The 24531-nt window shown below is 46.6% G+C and overlaps 1 protein-coding gene across 1 annotated transcript in view; it reads right to left on the reverse strand.

The window, feature by feature from the left end:
• The window catches only part of SMAD2 (SMAD family member 2), a 48078-nt gene extending 45735 nt beyond the window's left edge, over positions 1-2343 (reverse strand). The window contains exon 1 of the mRNA XM_080362852.1: positions 2307-2343. The gene's annotated coding sequence lies outside the window, so the exon portion shown is untranslated. The remainder of the gene's footprint in view (positions 1-2306) is intronic.
• Positions 2344-24531: the final 22188 nt, after the last annotated feature.

Consider the following 24531-nt stretch of genomic DNA (forward strand, 5'->3'; position numbering starts at 1 on the left):
TACAAACAAAACTGAGGAATTCTCTTCAGTCTCAAGCAGAGCTCAGATTCATTGTTATCCAGAACCTACTACAAAGCCTGTTCTCCCAGGACTTTTGTGGGAAAGGGATTAGAGAGATGAAAACAAGTTTTGGGTTTTAAAGTTGCTCTCAGAAGCAGAGATTTTTCTTTAAGCTCCAATAAATTCAATTATATCAACTGGTGCTCAGCAATTCTGAAAGATCAAGTGTAACAGGAAAATGGAGAACCCAGGAGCACCTTTCATTTGGAGATTCACTGTGTAATTCAAACTTATTTGATTTTGTTCATGAATCTAACTTCTGGAGGAAGGAAAAGAAGAGATTAGTTAAAAGACCAATTTTTTAACCTCATTTTTTTTCAATGTTGTTCTTCATCATCACACAAAACATCAGGGAAGTTGACAAGTTCTTCTCCAAGATTATACTACACACATCCAGCTTCTCCCATGAAGAAAACTGTAACTTCAAACATTTTTGTTCTTTTTGGTGACTGTCAGGATACTCTGAGTCTGACCCACACAACTGCAAAAAACAATCAACTACCAGGTTGCTCTATTAAACAGCCCAATATATTGTCAAATGTATGTTTAGACTCACCTTCGAGTTCAGTTTAAACCACCTTAAATGAGATCCTCACCTCCTTCTCTTTAAAGGCATTTGTAACTCATGTTATCTTTCATCAGGATAGTGCTAAACAAATGGGGGGAAGCAACTTCAAAACCTCCTCTTTATTTACATTGTTATTCCCCTCTAGCTCCCTACATTTTATAAATGCTACAGTTTTTAAGCTCACTTCAGAACAAATACAAACAATTTATTCACACACCATGCAAGCTCCAACACCGTGACAAAACACTGGAAAGTCTAAAAAACAACCTTGTTCTGCCTAGGAGAAGCTTTAACGACAAGAGGTTTTGTTTTGGGTTTTCTCCTTTTTTTCCAGTGTGGCAAACAAAGTAAAGACTAATCAGTCTCTCACTACAGAGTCCAGCCCCCACAGAAATAATGTCATGAATCGGTTTGAAAGTACAGCTCTCCAGGCTAAGAGAGGAACACTAAAGAACAGACAAACCTGCTGTTACGTGCGGTCTCCTAATAAGCTGTCATTATATACTTCATGCTACAGATGGAATCTGACTCGTTTATAACCTATAAGCTGTGATAACATGAGCTCTACATCCAATATAAACCGGTTGCAGCACTTTTAGAAACACTCATTTGGTAAATCCAGCACATAAAACTTTTTCTTAACACTATCTACTTGCTTGTTAAGTGTTTGAAAGGAGCACAACACACGCTTGTTATTTTTTTTTTTCAGTCAAAAACTATGATGGACAACCAAAAAGACACTAGACTAGGCTGCAGTCTGAATCCCAGCTGTTCAATTCAACAGCTCTCCAAGACTATCACAAGGGCTCTTCACCCTTTTTTTCTTCTATTTCTCCAGAGTGAGGACTGAAAAATAAAAATACCACAGTGTCACTGTTTCTCTTCCCTTCCAATCCCCACAGAAAAAAAAAACCAATCGCAACTAGGAACTAACTCTACAATTCTGCAGGAACACCGACTATTTGCATTTATCACAACACAACTTCTAGTTATCAGGGTAGATGAAACACTTAACAGATCGTGTTTGTTGACATCTTATAATGCATAGGGACAGCTAGAGCATCAAAACCAGAGCCATGAAGAAAACCACTGCTCTCCACTCGCGTGGCCATTCCTCGTGTAGGCAGCGTGTATTTCACACCCGTGGCTCTGCACCAGGACAGGACCAGACAAAAGGGTTCAAGCGAAGCTTCGCGACCCTCGACGCTTCTTTACAACTCGCTCCTAAACTTTCTCCACCAGCCCACCACACCTGAGCTCCGCAAGAAGCGCAGAGCCGGCTGGGGAGAGGAAGAAGCAGAACTTTACCTTTTTTTTCCCCGTTTACCCCCCGTACACACACAGGGAGGCACAACCCGACCCTCCCCACCCTCCCCTGGGGGCTGTTCCGCCGTGTGAGCGGCGGCGGGTGACACCGACCATCCCCGATTCCCGTCACGCAGCCCCAGCCCGCACCCCCCCGCCTCCCGCCGCCCTTCCCTCCCGCTCCCCCGGCCGCGACCCGCCCGGGCCCACCACAACAAAGGGGGAGGAGGGCGTGGGAAGGCGCCCCCGGTTCCCTGCCCCGGCCCGGCGTCCCTAACACCCCGTGAGGCTCCCCGTCCCCGCGGACCGGCCGCCCAGCGTACCCCCCGCTTCCCGCGGCCGAGCTGCCCGCCGAAACCGCCCCGGGACCAACCTCCTCCTCGGCGAGCTGCGCGGCCGCCTCCTCCCTCAGCGCTGCCGTCTCCTGCGCGCCCGCCCTCCGCGCCGCCTATTGGCTGCCGCCGCGCCCCGCCCCCGGTGGGAGGCGGGGAGGCGGCGCATTGGCTGCGGTGCCCGTCGCTTGAGAACAGACAGAGTGGGGATTGGGGGAAAGGAGCGGAGGCCCCGCCCACGCCGCCGATTGGCGGATGGAGGAGCCAATCGAGTGCCCGCGGTGAAAAAAAAAAATAAGGAAAAAAAAGACGCGAGGAGAAGGGAGATGGAGCCGGGTGGGAGGGGCTGCGTGCCCCGCGCGGCGGGGGCGTGGAGGCGTCGCTCATTGGTTGCGATGGCTGTCACTCACTGTCCCACGCGCCCGCTAGGGGTGGTTGGCCGGTGAGCGGAGGTTTGTGTGACCCGTGGGCGCGCAGCCGCACTGGAGGGTGGTGGTTGCACCGCTACCGGCCCAGGGTCCTTCCGCCCCGGGCGCGGGTGGGAGCTGAGAAAAAGTAGTGCGCTTCTCCACAGAATGACAAGAGTCATTTTGGACGGAAAAGAACCGCAAGATCACCAAGTCCAACCACAACCCACCCCCAGCACTGCCCCATGTCCCTGAGAACCTCATGTCCGTCTGTCCAACCCTCCAGGGATGGTGACTCCAGCACTGCCCTGGGCAGCCTGTTCCAATGCCCCACAGCCCTTTGGGGAAGAAATTGTTCCCCACATCCAACCTCAACCTCCCCTGGCGCAACTTGAGGCCGTTTCTGTGTGTCCCTGTGTCCCCTCAGCTCCTGTTCTCCAGCTGAACCCCCCAGGTCCCTCAGCCGCTCCATCACACTTGTGTTCCAGACTATTGAGTCGCTGCCCAACTGTGCAGCTCAATCCCACTTGAGGCGTCAACATCCAAAATCCAAGACCCGAATACCTGCTTTCAGCCCCTGTTGATGTGACGAGTGGGAATCACAGAATCATTTTGGTTGGAAAAGGCCCTCAAGATCATCGAGTCCAACCATTAACCCACCCCGTCTCTAACCCTGAGAACCTCATCTCCACATCTGTTCAGCCCCTCCAGGGATGGAAGCCACAAGACGTGTGTTTAACAGGGATCCTTTGGGGTTTTTTGGGCGAAAGGCTCCGTTCCCGCTTTGCTGTTAGTCTGTTGGAGACACTCCGGGGTTATTTTGCTTCCACTTCTCGATACTTTTCCTTGTCCTCACCCCGCACACCTCACCTGCAGACCACTTCTACCCGAGGTCCCACCTCACCAACGTACAACCCTGCTTTCCAGGGCTATTGTCCCTCATACGGACCAAAACAGCCTCTGTGCTTGGTGACACGGGTGCTTGTGGTTCAGCCTCTTGGGCACGTCTCCCACCTCAACAGGTTTGGTGTCCCCAGCCAGGTGAGACACCTCTCCCACCACCGGGCCCTCCTGCTAATGATAGATGTGGGCTGACAGAAACCTCCATCTTGCCTTGTCAGTCCTTGGTTTTCCCAGACATGCAGCTTATTTGTTTTCTTTCTGTTTTGTTTCTTCCATCAGTTTGAGATTCAAGCCGGTAACGAAATAAACTCAGCAGAGAAGATTCCCTCTGCAGACAATGCGGAGCTGCTAACAGATTACCATCATGTTTTCGAAAGATAAGGAGGTGTTCCAGGCATGTTGCACCTGGAAACAGGTCCAGGCTATTCAGCCAGCACAGCACTCGCTTTGTGAAGCTTTCACTGAAATTCTTCTACGAACAGCAAATTAATTAACCTCCTTTTTTTTTGTGTCAGACATTCCCTTCACCCCTCCGCTGCGATAAACCCACAGTCCTCTCTCCTTTTCTATCTCCAAGGCTGACTGCTGATATACCCAAAGCTCCTTTCTACGTCCCCAATCTACTTTATTTTGGCTTTAGTTTGGGGCACGGAGCAGCACATGCCAGGGCTAGTTCAGGGGCTGGCCAGCTGCCCACTGTTTCCACTGCCAAGGAAGCCAAACAGCACTGATAAGGCTGAGCTTTCCCTGCCTTTCTCCCAGGGACGGCTCCAACAAGGCTTTTTCTTTCCTATCGCGGCCGCCGTTTGCCGTGAAACTTGGCAGACCTTGAGTTTCCAAAAGCTCCGTTTGGTCAAAACAAGTCAAAATGTTGACAAGCTTATACTGGACAAAAAGAAAATATATTAAAGCAATTGTATAAATCTTTCTTCATGGAAGAATATTGCAAGCGGCAGGAGAAATAAAGCAAATGGAAGGAAGTGGTGGCGGGGCTGCAAATCACCAGGGCCATAAGTTACCTGAGAAGCGTGGTTGCCGTGGAGAAGTTGTTCATCTGTAACTTAAACGCTGCTCCGGAAAAGGCTCCCGGCCACACACCTGCAACGACAGAAATAGTCCCTGATTTGGTAAAAACAAAGCAACAGCAAAACTCAATCCCTGGTGTCAAAGCTGGGTACTATAAACCAGGCGACTCAGTGTGTTTTGGATGTGGGTGGTTGGGAGCAGGTGGTTGACAGTCCCATTTGGATGTGAAGCTGCTGTGTGAGAGCATCAGCATCTCTCACAAGGTGCTTTGAGGTGTCAGAGGGACCAGCGTCCCCACAAACAACGTTTTTGTACAGAGGGTCAGAAACAGCGCGGTGGTATCTCATAGTCACTTCTCTGCTAGGAAGAACAGGGGAAATAATCTAAGATCTAAAGAAAACATGATGAAACGGTGGCTGGCTGCACTGTGCTACAGAGAATACACCTTGACTTCCCAAAGGCTGTGGCCAAATTCTCGGAGAGATAAAAGAAATACAACACCGACATCAGATAAGTTCAAAGACACCTCGGGTTTCTAAATGACCAGATATCACTATCAGATATCACTGCGTGAAGGTGGAGACGAGTGTGAAGTGATCATTATTACCAGTATCATTATTACCAATATGTCAAAGTCATCTGTTAAACTGACAAAAAAAAAGGAGGAGCTTTGAACAGTGTTGCGACACACAAAGACAGGAAATAATGTGTGACAGAAATGACCACAAATCCACGGAGAACCACTGCTAAATGCACCCAGGTTTCTTAACTCACCCTATTGACATATATTTCAATAAGTGCTTTGTCTCTTCCATCAGCAATCCACTTACTGTAAATGCCATTTGAGCACGTTGTCTTCTCTCTGAACGTGAAGGTAGCTTTTGTCTTCCACAAATCTGCAAAAGAGGATGAAAGAGCCGCAGAGGCAAATAGCGCAACGCTCCCAAAAACATCCCCCCGGTGTAGGTAACAGCATGAAAACACCCCTGTAGGATTGAGGTTGTGTCTCCCTTGGCCTCGGTGGGTTAAATATGGGATAAACCACTTCTCGTGGCAGCACGGAGAGGGTGAAAGAGGACACCACACCGTGCTTTTCCCATCCATAATGAGGAGTGTGGTCGTTGTTTTTCAAGACGACTTAACTGCTGGTGTTGTACTGTCCAAATAGGCCTAAAAGTGGCTAGAGAAAGAGCTTTAGCATCGTAAATGAAAAGGAAGATACTGCACAGGGCATAAAAATTGTCAAAATTAGTAGAAACTTCTACTCAGTCATGCCAGAATATAGTAGATTAAATACGTGCGAGTGTGTAGTAGATTAAATACGCCAAGTACTCCGCAAACTTTAAAAAAAGCTGTGACTGAGGGCTGGGTGTAGCAGCAAAAATACATTAAAAAGGCGTTTCGTGTTTCTGCTCTTTTATTTATCTTCTCAGTAATGAAATTTCCCTGAAATGTTGAAACTCAAATCTGTCTGCTACCTCTTCTGAAATGCAGAAGTGTGCTTCCAATATTACATAAATCACTGTCATTTCAGGCTGGGCTGTTGGGAGATTTCAAAGTAAAAAAGAAGGAAAAAAAGGGAAACAATCCCACAGTGCACACATAAAATAGACAGCCCTTGATGTAAGCCCGCTGTGTCTGTCTTATACCCTTGTCAAAGCGGACTTAAGAAATTACCGGCATTCAAAATAAAGCTCTAAAAGCAAAGATATGCCCTTCTGACCTGTTGTAGCATAAACCGGTTGGTGTTTATGTTATGAAGTACGTTACATTTATCAGATGGAATGGAGTTAGACAGTAATCCCTCCAAGTGACATCTGTAAGAAATCCATAACGCAATGAGAAGATCTCGGTATCTGGTCACGTTCCTCGTTCACGCTGTGTAATTCTGATGAGTAAATGATTTAACTAACCTTAATTTGCACATAAACCCAGTTACCCTGAGTAATCACAAGCAGGGTGAGTTGAGACGACTTTGGCACCATCAGACACCTGAATTTTGAATTATTTTGCTGCATTAACTTGCTTGACTTTGTGCTGAAGTGAATCGGGAGCTTTCACACAACTGGACAGTAAAGATCTCGCTACAGGAAAATCCTGAATGCCTGGATCCATCTAGGGAGCTCAGATGCAATCACAGGTGTTGTACTAGTCTCTTGCCTTCAAAAGCTCAGTTTTAAACCTGACTTTAGGTGTGGTCAGTCACTGCCAAGTGATGTCTTAATGTCCTAAACTACCAGAACTCCGAACACTTTTTAATTACAGTTAGCTTGCAGCAGAGGTTGCATTGTTAAGCCGAGTCACCAAAACAGGCTTTTCTTTCCTCTATTTTCCTGATTTTTATATATTAGAAGCATTTCACGTTATCAGCATTTCTGGGTTTTTATCAGGTTATCCCTCTCTATTATTATTCCAAATACCACACCGTTCATCTACCAACATCCTTTATTTTGGATTAGTCGAAGTTGATTAGAAACACAATTATGCTAACCCCAAATAAGCCATCGTTAAAGTGAAATAGCCTTGTTTACGAAGAGATTTACACGAGTTTATCTTTATTGACTTAAATAAACAAGAGTAATTTATGAGTAGGCCTGGGGGACAATAGCTTTGTTTCTGAATTAATGGTAGGCCCTGGTCCAGAGGATTTGTGTGAGTGTTTAAATCTACAGGGTGAATAAACCAGCTGAAGGCAGCGGGATCAGTCATAGGAACAAAATTCAGCATAAACTCAAACCTTATATGATTAATTTTTCTATCATCCTTATTTCTTTTTTCTGTTTGCTTTTTCCAGCAAGCTGAAATTAATTCATTACGGTGAAATCTGCAAAATAATAATAAGAAATAGTCACTGCCTCCCTAGGAAGGATCAAAATAAACCAATTTATGCTGTGATCAGATATTGCAATACAGTCTGTTTCTGTTTTACACTGTGTAAGATGCACTATGCTAATTAAGCATATGTTTGTATAGATTAGTCTCAATGAGATTTACCCCGGTTTTCTACACCATCTGTGCAAGATTGGTAGCTGAGTTGGAAGTGATCTCTGTATATATTGTTTATATTAGTTGATGAAGGGTTTAGAATCCTTTGAGGTAAAAGTTTTATTTGTGTTGTTATTATTGGTCTTGCAAAGCTTCAGTTACAGATTCAGAACGTCCTCTTTGTGCTTTCAAAAACTGGTTGATTTATGACAATATAATTTTAAAGGTTATTGTTATTCTGATGGACAGGATAGATCGAGCAAGAATTCAAAGAACCAGAACAATCCTTTCTTGCTTAGCTTTGTTTAGAGATATAAACCATATATTACTGTTACGCAGGTAAAGCTGTCACCGAATAAAAAATGTTGCCATAATAAAAAAATCAGGCCTTAAAAATATACCAGGACTTTATCATTACAAAACTGTCGTGTTGTTTATTTCAGCTCTTGACATTTATCATGATGAATAACGGATGCAAAATAAATAAATAAATAAAATCTCTGTCCTTCTAACAACGCTTGAAGCCAACGGATGGCTTTTTGTGTGTAAATACAGGGAATTCTGTGTTAGTGTCTCAATCCATAGATGCACTACCCGGGCTGATTTATTCGGCTGGCGTGACAGAAGAAGCTCTTTGCTCTGGACGGTTGTGGTGTGACACTGTGACATCCGTCGTATTTACAGCAGAGGTTGGGAAGAACTCGAGGAGCCATTTGGGGTAAGAATCAGCTGGTTTTGTCCTCCTCCAGTTTGGGATCAAGATGGTGCTGGGCACATGTCTCTCAGCACAGCAAGATTTACTCTCCGCAAAAGTGAATCTTGCCCTGTTGTACTTAGGAAGTGCCTTTCTGGCACTACAGACCAGCTCCTCACCAATATCTGGGAGAATATTGTCCCATCACCACATTCTGGCTGTGGGATTTAAAGCACTGAGAGGGTAAAAAACCAACACTTTACCAGAGTCTTCAAATTTATGATTAAGATAGACCATTACAACCATCTACTCTATGTTATTCATTTCGAAGGCCAAATGATTTCCCCCCAGAATCCTTTTTTGAGCCCGTAACCTTTGCAGCTTTGAGCTATTCCATTTCAGCCATGGAAAAGGTGGCTCGACTCCGATTACAAACCTGTGGTGCAAAGGAACCACCAACTACGTGGTAAGTTGATGTGTGATGTGCTGAAAATGAGAACTTTTTTTCATCTATAAATGATCTGTTTAGCTTCAACTTCATGCTGTTTGATCTCATTATGCCTTTTCATTGGGTTTTCTTTTTGCCAGTGTGATGCCTTTACATTGAGATCCCTATGGCATATAAATATTTGGTGACTGGGAGCCGGTTGCACCTCAGTGGTTTTCTGACATAAGCAAATTATAATGAGTTTCTCTAGTCTTTCACCACAATGAGGGTCTCCAAACTTCCACATTTACCCCAAATCCTCGTTACCTTTACAAATCCCTTTCTCAATTATGGGCACTGAAATCACGAATAGTTTAAATACATTTACAGCGTTATATAACACTCCTCTGCCTTTATTCCCTTTCCTTCTGCTTATGGATGCAAAGGCCCTATTTCTTGTACTATGTAAAACCAGGGATATATGCTCACAGTGCTTTCAACACTGACCCGTAAATCCTTTTTAAAGTCGCTGCTTTCCAAAGCACAGTCCCAGCGCTTGAAGTTGAGATGTGCAGCCTTGATTCCTCGAGACAGCTGTCTTAAAACCACCGGTCTCGGTGACTACATTTACTGCACCACGTGGATCGCTCTATAAAAGCAATTTGTCAATGTTTATGAAACATGGCAGTAGGAAAAGAACCCCAGCTTACAGCCACAGGCAAGGACGGCTGCTGATTTTTCAGACCTTAGCGTTTACAGGTGAAGGAAGGCCAGGCAATAATGAGATCTTAAACCGTTTAGAGTAATATTGCTGGTGAAAATGGAAATAAAGAGGTATGTGTTCTGGTAGGTGCGGCCAAATGAAATCTGAAGCTGTGGTCTAGCTGGGTTACCTCCTTCCTGCAAGTTTGACAGGACTGCAGGCAAACTTATTGCAGATCGTATAGTTCTAAGCACCGGAGATAAGGGAAGCAAAGCACATGAGCTGCAAAAGTCATATCCAGAACTTAATCAGCCTGCTGATATATGTCACAGCAAGGAACGGGGCAAGAAAGAGCTACAAGAGATGAAAGCCTTTGAAAACACATAAGATGCAGGCCGTGCACAAAAAGAATACAACAGAAATAAAAGTGGTCTGCAAAGAGCAAGAAGCAAATGAAAGAGGCTAATGTCCAATAATAGCGCTGTGTGTGCTCATTCCAAGATAAATCGCTTCCCAAGTCTATACAAACAGTAATCTGCAGCAATTTGTAATCTGCAGCGACTGAAGAGAAACAGTCACAACCCTCAGAAGCTGTGTCTTGTTCCCCAAGATTAAAGCAAAAAAAAAAAACATTAAAAAAAAGTAGTTTGCACCTCAAGCACTGGCAAGACGTGATATTAGAGAGGTCCTGAGGACGTTGTGTCTTCATTTGCAGCATGAATACAAGTATCTTACATGAACCAGAACGCTAAATCTGATGGTAAGGATTTAAGGCAAGTTTTGGCTTATTTTTGGACTCAAAGACCCAGGTCACCCTCTGTGTGAAGTTCTGACCTGGACTCTGTTGAATGTCACCATGGGCTCCTGCTCAGCTACCCGGGTCATGTTTGTGCTTTTGCAGGACAGAGACTGACAAATTTGGCCCTGTGACGCCCCAAGTGACGCCGATGAGTGAGTTTTATCATAATGCAAAGCCTTGAAGGACCTTGAGCTGGGTACAGTTATTCTTGTTAAATTCTGTGTGTGAAGCACAACTTGCCTCTGGCCCACCAGCGAGAAGAAAGTGCCCTTGAAGTTAAAGAAAACAGCAGAATCATCTGGAAAGCCCTTTCCAGGCTGTGTCTATAATTTACTCCAGGTTGAAAAATCTTTTCATTTAACTCAATATCTCAGGGTTTGCCAGTGCTGCAACCAGACTAACATGGCGTTTGGGGCTGGCTGCTTTCCCCAGGTCACGGGTGGATTTTGCAACACACCAAACTTGGCATTCCAGGTGACTGCACCGTCTGGGGAGGAAGAAAGTTGGGGAATGTCAGTCTGAACCCTCTCCACCCTTCAGAAACACGGTGTAGAGATGCCTTGAGCACGCTTTGAGTCCAGGAGTCATTCCGCCCACGGTCTTCCAGCACAAACCCTAATGACTCTGCTGGTGGGCAGCTCTGATGCTCCACGAATGAATAGTCCTCTCCTGGAAACGCTCGGAGAACTGACAGCCCGTATGCATGGCCTTCTTTGTGATTATCCCTTCCTGGCTGCTATCTTCTCATCCCTCAGCTGATATTCCTGTTATTTCTCCTCTGGTTGATCCTGAGGAAGAGCATGTGTGGGGCATCTGATTGTCAGCCCACCCTGAACCCATCCCCGTGGGGCGATGGGCTGTCAAACACACAAAGTTAACAAAACAAGAGGGGAGAGTATTTTCCCCGTGAATCTTCTTTCAGTCATCATCTCGGAGGTTATTTGTGCCAGCGGCAGGTACAGTGTTTTTCCAATGAAGCCATGATTTAATTAATCAACTCTGGCTCTTCAAGATGCTCCAGGTTTTTTTTGTCCAAAGTCCATCCCTGGTATCAGCTCAGGTTTACATAAATTCCCCAGGCACAGGCAGTGCTGCAGTTACCGGTAGTTTACACTTATTTAACTGGTAATATCAGTAGATAATGGTCTCCTGCTGGTAGAGAAAGCCAGAATAAAAGCCATCCCATTTTACACTTGGCATACATTTGAAAATGAAGGCTAGTGATTAGTCAAAAAACATCCATTTTGAAACAGATCACCGGTTTCTTTTCTTAGGTTGCTTCTCAGCAAAAGAGTGAGGAGCGGAGGGGAGTAAGAGAACAATCTCAGCACCATTTACAATTCCAGACAGATAAGATTGTCACCAGGAAGGGATCCTGCCGTTCCCCTCCCCTGACTTTTTGCCCTTTTTTGAGCATGACGACTTAACAGCGGGTGATATGACTCAAATCTGTGACATGGCCCAGCTACAGTCTCAGCTGGAAATGTTAGTAAAGCTGTCAGATGGCTCATAAAAGGTGTTATATGGAAGATCTCCGTGCTCTGAGCCAGGACCTGCATCTCATGACCTCTGTCTGGGGCAAGAACAAAGCCCAGAGGAGGGAGATCGTAGAAACGAGGGCAACCTCTCCAGCTATGCAGGTATAAATACAGCCCAGAAAATAATATTTTGAAGATGGTTTTGCTCTGTAATGTACATATGAAAAGGTATTTGATGGATTTACAGGCCTATGGTATCTTGAGGCCCCCTCCAACACCAGTCCCTCATCCGTGCAGATGGATTGTTGGATGCACTTCACCAAATGCTAGAATTTAGACACTGAAGTTCAAGTTAGTCACCTTAAACTTTCTACAGTCATCAGGAAAAGAGGTCCCTCTAGAGGATAGTCCACGTGGCCTATTTTAGAACTTGTTTCAAGGTGGGATAGAGTCACAGAATAGAATCATTTTGGTTAGAAGAGACCCTTAAGATCGAGTCCAACCATAGTTTATTTTATTCTGCACTGACTCTACAGGGATCCTCTTAATTTTTAGGTCCTTCAGAACACTTTAGATCTGCAAGCCTGATCAAAGGCCCCCAGCAGAGCACGTGAGGTCTAAACCTGTGGGGCCTAAGCCTGGAACCTGTTCTAAACCTGTCCATAGCATCTGTCGCACCAGTGTGGAGCAGCTCATGGTGTACGTACCACACCAACCGCCATGGAATGAGCAACACCCAGAGTACTAGACTTTCGGCTTTCAAAACAGGGCGGGCAGATGAAAAAATGTTGTTGCAGATGGTCCCTGGCCTGACCTAAATCCCAAACCATGCCCAAGGTTTGTCTGGAAGATGCAACAGGCCCTTTGCCAGGCTCCTGTGCAATCTACTCTAGGTTAACCTGATTTAGCAGGTGGGTTGGACTGGGTGATCTCCAGAGGTCACTTCCAGCCCCAACCAGCCTGTGATTCTGTGACCACGGCAGATGAAGAGCACGGACAATGGAGCTGCATGTGCTGGGCTTTCCCTGGGTCTGCTCATCTGCATCTACATAGTCCTGGGATCAAACTGAGCTCCACCCAGGCTTTGGCATCCTGTCCTTTTGCTGCAGAGCAGACCTGACACCCTTCTTAGAGCAACTTGGAACCATCATTCAGTAGGTTAATACCTACCAGGCAACAGGCTGAGGCACAGAGCTTTATTTTTTATTTGATAAGTTGTGTAAAAAAATCTGCTGTTTCAAACATCCTCAGCTCAACCACAAGGTCAAACCTCAGTTCTCCAAAGGCAGACAGGTACAGTGGCATGATAGACTGAAGAACTAAAATACAAATCTGTTGACTACCAGGGTGTCTATCTGGCATGTTAATCACTGGTGTAACACCGGCTGAGCTTGGAAAACTACGGCATGCTCAGGACAGGGCTTGGAATTCCCTTCCCTGCTGCTCTTGCACAACATCGCTACTTGCCAGTTGTTGCCTTTGCCTCCTGCTCTTCAACCTATGAGTTCCAGCTTTTAAAGCTATTGTACATTTGTATTACAGTATGTTCAGGAAAAGAGAAGAAACACTGGATAAGTTTTTTTCACCCTGTGATATTTTATTTTTTAACATCTAGATGTCAGGTATGCTCCTCCTAGGGGTCTTTCGAGGCGATTTCGGATTTACTTCTGCTTATATTCCTATTTTGCTGGCATTTTTGCTGGTGGACAACAAGCCATATCTGCTGCCTTCGTCACTGACAGCAGCTCCATCCTGCATGAGATGGAGGAGCTGATGTGTGGTTGTAGCTTGTGCAGAGCCTCCCTTCGCAAAGAGCCAGTAATTGTTAAATAAATTATATGCTTTAGCATCCGCATGTTAATAACTCTAATCCTACCTCCAACTACCGGGTTTAGAAATGTGATTATGAAGGATTATACCTCACCTAATGCCTAATCGCTTGTCTGTTCTTAGCTGGCCTTTTATTTCCACACATGCAGCAGAAGGGATCTAACCAAACATCTTGCACGCACAGAAAACGCCAAGTGAGTTAAAAATCAGTTGAGCGAGAGCAGGTAACAGCCAGAAACCAGACGTGACTGAGCACTGAAACATTGGCTGGTGTGGTTACGTCTATGGGCAGCACCCAACCACTCCCTTTGCACCCCAACCATTGAAACAGCTTCAAAACCAAAAGGACTAGACTTAAATCTCCACTGGACTGGGGTTTTTTTTGTAGTTGAAAAATGTTTGTGGGTTGGTTTGGTTGTTATTTGTTCCCCCTCCCATACAATTATTGATTTTACATAGGAAAATATGGATTATTTTTCCAGCAACACTAAGGAGCAGGTTAGCAAGTGCCACAGTTCAAGAGCTGCCTGAACACCATCCCCCCATTTCTGCTCTGACACCTCATTAGCTCCTCGCTCCCAGTCTTGATGAGAGATTCATTTGCAGCAATGACCACCAATCAACATCCTGCTGTCGCAAAGTAGTTCGTGGGTTGAACACCAGCGAGCAAAATCAGGGACATGGTGCTTTTCCGTTGACTGCGCAAACTGAATTCACCACCTACTCCGTCTTCTTCAGTGCTCACCCAGAGATAACTCACCACTTCTCCTCATGAGGATGAGGACAGACAGCACCTCGTGGAGCTCCCCAAGTGCTTATATCACCAAGAGGAATGGGTTTATACGAGAACCGGTAGGAACAGGGTCTAGAAATAGTCTTCCAAATAAATGAAGGACCAAGTCTTTCCCTACCAGAAGGTGGCATAACTCTGCTGACCTTCTTGGGGCCACTCCAGTTGACTGGCTGAGCTCCCTGTTTCTTAGAGGACCAGGTCCATCTTCTCGCTCCTTCCTTCACCACATCCACACACCCTTGGCAAGGCCAAAGGGACCAAGAAGTTGGGCACAAATGTTTGATTTAATTTCTGGTAGCAGCAACCCAAACAAGGAGGGCCATCAAGTCTGTGCACAAGTTTGTTAAAGTTTTGTTTTGTTTTATAAAAAGGACTTTTTCCATGTGATTTCATGTTGTTGGCATCTTTTATTTCAATGAATTTAATTATCGTTTGCTTTGAAGTTTGTAATTACAGCACCTTGCGAGGTATGAAGTGTTGGGAGCCTTGGAGAACCTGGGAGGAGTTGGTGCTGTTGGTTTGGCTATGGTGTTTGCTATCAGCAAAACAGGGGACTATGTCTGGGGGAGCAGAAAGGAACAAATATTTGGCAGAGAAATGAAATTATACCCTGAACATGAGCACAGATGCAAATCAAAGTGTCATAATGGAGAGATAGCCAAGGATTTAGCAATTCTGCATTCGAAAGAGGATTTCAGCTGTGTACCTCAAATCTCTAATCTCAGGCGAGCAAGTAATCTAAATCCACCTAATAACAATGAATGAAATTATGGCTTAGCTAAGTAATTACTCCCTTTATTCCTTTGTATCATTCAGAATAGGTTTATCTGCCATTAACTTTCATTGGAGTATTACTTTAAACTGCAATTATTTTAATTATGGCATTTTAAATATCTGTTGTCTTGGTTGATCGAAACCAAATTTGGTCTCTATTTTTAGTCTCCAACATCAAAAACAAACAAACAAAACATGCCACTGTACAGCCTGGTGCTAATGTAACGCCAACTGCTTCCTTACCAGACCTTGGTTTGTGAATTTAGCATCTTGGCTACTTCAGAGAGGTCCAGGTAGGCACCAAGTATTAAAATAGACAGACATGGATGGGTTGTGTTAGAGGCTGTAGCCAACCATTTTTCTGATGGACACCGTAAAGCTTGTTCTAACGCTTAGTCCAGAGACACTGTTAAACTAGTTCTAGTGAGGCAGCACATAGGAAATCCAGCTGAGGACCAGTACAACACAATAGAAGCGAGGAGATGCTATGCTAGCCATGAAGCGCGAGACTGAGCTTGCTTATGCTTGGTTCTAAACTTAGTTTAAGTTCTGCAGTCACCAGGAGGAGTGGAAATCAGGGTGTGTGTTAAGATAGACCCAAAGTTCATATGACCTGTCTGGACTTGGACCATTTTTTTGGCCCCAGATCCAAGCTGTGCAAAGTGGCTGGACCAAAATTACGCACTTGGCTGTGGATGAAGTTCTTATTGGCACACAACGCTATCGTAACTCCAAATTTCTTTTTCCTCAGTGCCTGCAATCACTGGAGGTTTTTGTTGCAGCCCACCAGACAAGACATCATGCAACACAATGAGACCACCTTGTTGGCCATTGGCAATGGGGGCTGCAGTTTAGTCCCACAGCACAGCTGGGCTCAGCCCTCACTCTCTGTCCTAGATGAGCTTGAAGAACCTTGGATGGACGCATCAAGTGGAAGGCTTTGCAGACCCTCTCCATGGCTGGCTGGGCACTGAAGGGGGAGAAACAGGTCTGAGCTTTGCTAAGGAGCACATGAGCCTGTGTCAGCCTATACAAGAATATGGTAAATGTCATGATTTCCCTTGAGAATTATTTCAGGTTTGAGGAAGAAAAAATAAATTATAACCCAAAAGAATGGTGACTTGAGGGTTGTGCCTGTGACGTGGTGCTTCCTAAGGCTGGGGAATATCCCCCCCTAGACCAAAATCTAAGCCTGGGGCAAGCTGGCATGCTCATCAATTCAGACTGGACACGAGGAAGAAATTCTTTAAGATGAGGTTGGTAAAGTACTGTCCCAGGTTGGCCAGAGAGGTGGTGGCTGAACCATCCCTGGAGACATCCCAGGCCAGGCTGGACGGGGCTCTGAGCACCCTGAGCTGGTGAAGATGTCCCTGCTCATGGCAGGGGGGGCACTGGGGGAGCTGGGAAGGTCCTTTCTGACCCAAACCATTCTATGATTCTATGATCCTCCTGCCAATCTGAAGCCTCTGTGTAAACCACAGCCTGCTGAGATGAGGTGAACAGATATTATCACCATTTTACCTGTGATGATCCATGCCTTCCCATGCCCTCCAACCACATCCTTCCCCAGCTGGGGACAAGGTGAAGAACTTGCTGCCCAGCTCCAGTGCTAACCTGGAGTCCTCAAACCCTTCCCAGACCCTCCTCCAGTTTCCCCATCTCCCAACTGGCCCAAAAAGTTGTGATCTACTATTTCCTAAGCAACATAACCCAGTCTTGGCTGTCTATGTAGCCAAGAAGGGGTAATTATTGGGTTTGAAGACTAGAGTAAATAGGAGTTAAAAATACTGAAGGTAAAACTGAGGCCTGAAGGAGAAGGGAAGGCTAATAGCATGGATGTGGTTAGCAGGTCTGGGAGATGCACAGCTAGGAGTTGGGTGTTCAGACCCTGACACACACTCAGCTCTTGCAGTGTATCCTCCTGAGGATCCGGTGCTTTAACATGTCCACAGAAGATGAGTTTCAAGGCCGTGTCCAGGAAGACAAGAAAAGCTGAGGGCTGACACACGGCAGGAGCTGAAGAATTACCTCTCCAGTCCCAGATGTTTCCAGCACCATCTCGAGACCATCTCACCATCCATCTGACAACCCTCAATGCCAAGCAAGAGAAAATGATGCCTACTGTTTGGTCACTTCTGCCAGTGAGAATTACTCACCCAGCAGCCTCCATCTCTGGCTGTCTGCTTGTGATTGATCCACAGGTGACTTTTTAGTTATCTGAGTCCCCCACTCCCCACCGCTGTGACAGCTGGAAGTTCAACTGCTGGATGAATGCTGACCTGCAAATTGAAGGCAAGGAGGGGGAACATGTTTGTGCCTTCCTTGTTCTTCCAAGTAAGGAAAGCAAGACCTGGAAGCTTGTTTTTAAAATAAAATAGAAAACAGCAAGATTATTTTCCCCTTCATTATTTGTGTTTTGCTGCAGCTGTATCTTAGACGTGAGAATGGGTATTAGAAGCAGGAACCTTTGAGGGCTTCAGGACATAGGTCAGGCTTGACCAGAGCAAGGGCAACATGCACCACCAGACACAGGGGCCTGAGTTACTGAACTGGCACTACAGGGGCCACACTCAGAGTCACAGAATCATTTTGGTTGGTACAGACCCTGCAGATCATCAAGTCCAACTGTTAACTCACCTCTGGCACTGCCCCATGTCCCTGAGAACCTCATCTCTGTGCATTTCCAACCCCTCCAGGGATGGTGACTCCAGCACTGCCCTGGGCAGCCTGTTCCAATGCCCCACAGCCCTTTGGGGAAGAAATTGCTCCCCAGATCCAACCTCAACCTCCCCTGGTGCGACTTGAGGCCGTTTCTGTGTGTCCCTGTGTCCCCTCAGCTCCTGTTCTCCAGCTGAACCCCCCAGGTCCCTCAGCTGCTCGCATCACACTTGTGCTCCAGACTTACGGCAATTCTTGATGAATTGCTACCAAATCAGGCAGTAGAATCCCCTTTGAGGTGTCCACATCCAAAATCCAAGCCTTGAATACCTGTTTTCAGCCACTGTTGATTTTTATCATCATCAGTCCAACTCTGGCTGAACCAGCCAAGTTGCTTTGATTGTATTTCCCCACCGTGACATTCAGCACTTGTCATTTACCAAGCCTGAGTTTCCTCTGCCATCCTGTGGCATGCTCACTCTTCACCATGAGCCCTCTGCTACTTTTTGTATTCACCTACCTTGAAAAAGAAAAACATATTCCCTGCAAAGGCCTGTCCACCTCATTTTCATGCTTTGAAGAGACTTCTGCATATGTTGAATGGAACAAGATCCAACAGAGGACTGCTGGTGACCTCCCTTCAGACTGGGACACCTGGACAACCACTCTGCAGCTGGTATTTTTTTAGCACACCATTAGCTTCTCTGGAGGGAGGATTGAGTCACAGAGATTTTTTTTTCCTCCCCCAAAGTCCCCTTTTTAACCCAATTTTGCTACCAGTGTCGTTTCCTTTGTAGAGGTGGTAACACTGGTGTCACGCAGAGGGTCCAGCTATCATTGCTGCTTCAGGGCCTCTCCAAAGCAGAAGGATTTATAGACCTGTTTCCCAGTTGATTAAAATAAACACGTATCTTTTTCCTCCCAAGGCACAACAGTTTCCACTCAGAACGCCATTGTCCCCCACAACTGTCCTTTCTTTTAGCTATGAAAGGACACTGCTGTTCAGTTTAACCATGTGTTTTACCTTCTCATTAATTGAAAACATCCCTGTTTTTCCCCTCATAAGCTGGCACGGGCTCCCAGCTTGTCTTTGAAGCTACAGTTTCTGATTTTCACTGTCTTTCCCTCTCACCCCTCTCATTTTGAAGCAAGAGATCATCCAAGGGACACCAACACACGCATGATCGAGAGCCTTCCAGCTCTGCTCCAGAGCACAAGCAGGCAAGGCTAATAAATCAATATTCATCCTCTGTCTCTGAGGCAAAAGCTTTACAAAACTGTCTCATTCCCAGCCTGGGAAGCAGGACATGTGCCATCTGCACAGCTGTGGAGGGTCTCAGAGCGGTGGGCAGGTAGTGGCGTCCACCCCAGGGACAGAATAGGTCTTGACATATCTGTCCTCTTAGAAAAAAATAGACATTGCAGATATGAGGCATTTCCTAGGACACAAATCCTAATACTCATCAGGAGCCTACAGCCTGGGGGAAAGTCACTTTGGGAAAGAAGCTGCCACTTTCTAGTAACATTTGGGAGGTTTTTAGTGGATGTTGTTCCGGGTGTCTTTCTAAAACCATCTTTTCCAGCTCGACTAGAATGGGTTTGACACATAACTCCTGTCTTGGCAGATGGGAAATTAGACGTCAAAGCTGTTTGTCAAAGCTCCCTCTGTAGCCAGTTGTATGTTTTATTCTGCCTTCGACATTTGTCATAGGACAGGATGGGTTATTGCGTGGATACACCTCTCACCACTGCACACAAGTCGCCTGGATGCCAACCCTATAGATAGTCCAAGCCACCCTACACAGGGACATTGTACATTCTGCATTACAGAAGGCTGAGCAGATGATCACAGTGACGGGAAAGTCATAAAACATCAGTCACACACAAGGGTAAAGGCTCAGTCTCACTCTACGGACACAGAAGGAAGCAAAAATCAGCCCTTCAAATTTCAAGGTTCTGGTGGATTTATGACATGAATTATTCATTGCCCTAAACAAAGACATTCCCTTATCTACCTCATCTCTACTTTCCTGAGCAATAAATATGGCTGCAATTAATTCTGGTGCAGAAGAGCCAATAAAATGAATTATCTCCCATAAACCTTTCCTTCTTCATCCTATTTTAAAGGCAGTAACAAAAACATCGCCGGGAGCTTGTTTCAGACATACCATGATTAATTATGAAGACGCGAGAGGACAACATGCAGATGCTGCTCCTAGGCTTTGGTCCTCCATCAACAGAGACAACTGCAGCTCTGTCCTCTTGCCTTACCCAAGCTCAAGGCTTACACAGCTGGACTTTCACAGACTGGTTGGGGTTGAAGGGACCTCTGGAGATCATCCAGTCCAACCCACCAGCTCAAGCAGGGTCACCAGAGCAGGTCACACAGCATCGTGTCCAGGCGGGTTTGAATGTCTCAGAGAAGGAGACTCCACACCCTCTCTGGGCAGCCTGGGCCAGGCTCTGCCACCTCAAAGGAAAGAAGTTTCTCCTCATATTCAGATGGAACCTCCTGTGTTTCAGTCTGTGCCCATTGCCCCTCATCCTGTCATTGGGCACCACTGAACAGAGTCTGGTCCATCCTCTTGACACCCACCCTGCAGATATTTATCAGCATTGATGAGATCCCTCTCAGCTTCTCTTCTCCAGCTGAACAGCCACAGCTCTCTCAGTCTCTCCTCATCAGAAAGATGCTCCAGACCTCTCAGCATCTTTGTGTCCTTCTGCTTTCTGTCGTTTTTATCTCTCACACAGGCAGGACTGGTGTTTACACGCTCGAAGTGTTGTGGGGACTCTTCCTCCTCCATGCTCATGTGTGCAAGGCCAAACTTCCCAGCTGGATCCCTTAAATTTAAATGAAGACAAGAACAATGCCCTAAAAATGCCTATTTATTTACAGTGACTACCTGGGGAGGCCGCAGCAATGAGCTCAGATGATCCAGCCCCGTTGTCCATCCAACCCAACGATGCATGGTCAGATCCCAAAGGCCTTGTTGGCTGGAGGTGGACACAGCCCAGCTCACGCTGTAAGTCTGGGCAGGGCAGAGAACTGAGTGCAGAATTTACACATCTTGGGTTAATGCATTACTAAAAGAATTCACCTTCTCCTTGCTGATCAGGTTTCCAAACCTGAAGCAAACCAGAAGAATCCCATACTGGGGTCAGTTTCTGCAAAGTGTCCAAGTCCCTGCAAACAACAAACAATGGCTGTGGAGACCTTATAGTGGCCTTCAAGTACTTAAAGATGGCCTACAGGAAAGATGGGGAGGGGCTCTTTATCAAGGAGTATAGTGATAGGAAGAGGGGTAGCAGTTTAAACTGAAAGAGGGGAGATTTGGATTCCATATGAGGAAGAAATTATTGACCGTGAGGGTGGTGAGGCACTGGAACAGGCTGCCCAGAGAAGCTGCAGATGCCCCATCCCTGGAAGTGTTCAAGACCAGGTTGAATGGGGCTTTTTGGCAACTCAATCTGTTGAAAGGTGTCCCTGCTTGTTGCATGGGGGTTGGGATTAGATATCTCTAAGATCCCTTCCAACCCAAACCATTCTATGGCTTCACTTAGTGGTACACAATGGCATCTCTAGGATTTTAAGCATCTCCTAGGAATTAACAATCTTGGAGCAGGCTGAGCTTTTCTCCAAGGGGAGAGAGCTCCAAAAAGAAGCCTGACAGAAAGGACTGTGGACACCTAGTCTTAAACTTTCTAAAAGGAAGCTGGGACACTTTGCACATCATTGCCATTCCCTTAATCTCCTGATATTTTCCCCTTTCCAGGCTCTTAAAACTCCTGCTGTCCCACTAGCTCCCTAATTGCCTTTTCTTACAGCTTCTTTGTCATCTCCTCAATTCAGCTTTTGCATTTCTCATGCTTTTCAGCACCTGGAGATATTTCCCATGTCTTGGCAGATCATAGAGTCACACACTGTGCATCAGTACCCACACACAGGTTAAGGACACAGAAAGACTCAGGTCTCCTTATAGTTAAATTTCGCTATCTCTGCCTAAGCAAGATGCTCCTCAGCTGGCAACAGGAATCATAGGATAGGCTGGGCTGGAATGGACCTTCCCAGCTCCCCTAGTGCCCCCTCTGCCATGAGCAGGGACATCTTCACCAGCTCAGGTTGCTCAGAGCCCCGTCCAGCCTGGCCTGGGATGTCTCCAGGGATGGTTCATCCACCACCTCTCTGCCCAACCTGGGACAGGCTCTCACCACCCTCAGGGACAACAATTCCTTCCTCATGTCCAGCCTGAATCTCCCTCCTTTAGTTTAAAAACATCACCCCTTGTCCTATTGCGACAGGATGAGCCTGTAGAGTCATAGAATCATTTCGTTTGGAAGAGACCCTCAGGTTCATCAAGTCCAACCATAACCTAACTCTAGCACTAACCCATGTACCTAAGAACCTCAGCTAAACATCTTTTCAACACCTCCAGGGATGGTGACTCCACCACTGCCCTGGGCAGCCTGTTCCAATGCCTGACAACTCTTTCTGTGAAGAATTTTTTCCTAATATCCAATCTAAACCTCCCTGGTGCAACTTGAGGCCATTTCCTCTCGTCCTATCACTTGTTCCTTGGGAGAAGAGACCAACACCCTCCATTCTACAACCTCCTTTCAGGCAGTTGTAGACAGCGATAAGATCTCCTCTCAGTTCCTGTTCTCCAGGCTGAACAGCCCAGTTCCCTCAGCTGCTCCCATCACACTTGTGCTCCAGCCCCTCACCAGCTTTGTCGCCTCCCCTGCACTCTCTCTAGTACCTCAATGTCCTTCTTATGATGGGGGTCCCAAAATGCAACAGAGGATTCAAGGTGGGGCCTCACCAGTGCCAGTTCTGCTGCTCACCCTGACATCCAAATTAGCTCCCAAATCCCTCCCCTTCTCAATTTGCAAATCCCACCACGTCCTCGGAACAATTATGGCCATAGCAGGGCAGCAGCATCCCAATCAATACAGCTAATACACGCTCTTACCCTGAGCTCCCTCATCACAGTGCAGCAGAGACTCAGATTAAGCAGTAATCCTCACCGCATCCCACAAAGATGGATAAAGTCATCATTTCCATTTTACAAATAGAGGAGCTAAGGCAGAAAGATTAACCACCTTCCCTCAAGGAACCTGAATCTCAGTCCTGAACTCAGCTGAAATGAGTTTCTCTCTAAGCAGGAGATGTGGCTTGGGATCACACCATGCCTGGGGTAGGCTGGTGAGAGAGGACACAAGATAGTTCATTAAACATAATGGGAGGTTCTAAACCTGGCTTAGGTCCCCTGCTTTGTCTGAATACAAGACTCGAGTTCATCCAAATAAATTATGAGTTTTTCCAAGGAAAAAGAGCAGCTTTTCAAACATTTTAACTAACCTTCTGAATGATGCAGGTATCCTTCATCACATGAATCTGGCTGAGCTACCAAGGGTGAAGGAGAAACCCCATTCCCCCCATGGTGAGAGCTGAAGGAGGTGCAAAACCCACCCTCCCTTTCCCTGGAGAACTATGATTAACTCAGGGCAGCCTAGCGCCCTTTTTCAGTGCTTTGGGCTGAACCTGTGGACCTTCAGCTGGTCGTGGCCCTCGTTAGCCCTTCATCTGGCACCTAATGAGCGGCGAGCACACCCGGAGCCTCCTGCCTCTCTGCTCTGCTGATCCACACAGGAAATTTTGCCTTTAGTACCGTGAAATATCCCATCCCAGGTGTATGAATGTGTCAGGCTCTCCGGTGGTGATTAGTGAAAGCTTTGAGCAGAGTTTATAATCATGTCTCTGTACAAAGGACCAGGTGGAGACTGCATGGCAGGAGGCTGAGAGGGCACACTTGGGACAGAGGTTGTCCCTTCCCAGCCACCAAAGAGCAACAGACGCTTTGGACATGTGGTTTATTTGACTCATTTCAGATGTTTACTTCGAGAGGGATTGCTCTCTTCCTTGATTACAGGAGGAACGTAGACAGCAAGCTGAGATGACAGCATCTCTGCTGTGGTGTCCGACCTAGATGAAGTGAAACCCTTTCCTTCATCCACCCCATTGCTGCCACCCAGGCAGGACATGCTCCCCACGTGCAGAAACACCCAACACATTCAGATTTCCAGCGGAAAAGGGTCAGTGGTACCACCACATCTTCCAGCTTGTTTTTTAGCTCCTTCACATCGGGGGGCTGCCACTGGCCATGGTACAATGCATCCTGTATCTTCCCGTGTGGGCTGTTGTACCCGCTGAGCATCCTTCCCCAACACCCGCCGAGCATCCTTGCCCGTCTCTGCATCTCCGGTCCCCAGGGCCCTCTCTAAACCTCCTTCCACATGCTCAGATGTCCCTTATCCTCCCCTTAAGGCCCACGCGAGCATCCACCCATGTGGGCTGAGCATATGGCCCAGCATATGGGCCTTTAGAGCAGTGGCTGGTGTGGACCTCTGCGGGCTTCAGCGTGGTAGACGCTCATGTTTGCTGCAAGCAAGAAACCTGTGTGTGTGACATGACCATGTCCTGTGCTTTGGATATCTCTGCCAGATTAGGGGCATTGGTGGCCATGGCTGCGTCTCATGTGTCCTTGTGGCCAAGGAGGCCAAGAGTACCTGGGGTGCATGAGGAAGAATGACCAGCAGGTGGAGGGAGGTTGTTCCTCCCTGTCTGCTCTGCCCTGGTGAGGCCACACCTGCAGTTCTGTGTCCAGTTCTGGGCTCCCCCATTTAAGAAGCACAAGAATTACTGGAGAGAGTCCAGTGGAGGGACACAAAGATGCTGAGGGGTCTGGAGCATCTTTCTGATGAGGAAACACTGAGAGAGCTGGGGCT

The sequence above is a fragment of the Nesoenas mayeri genome (assembly GCF_963082525.1).
Source record: "Nesoenas mayeri genome assembly, chromosome: Z".
Classification (NCBI taxonomy): domain Eukaryota; kingdom Metazoa; phylum Chordata; class Aves; order Columbiformes; family Columbidae; genus Nesoenas; species Nesoenas mayeri.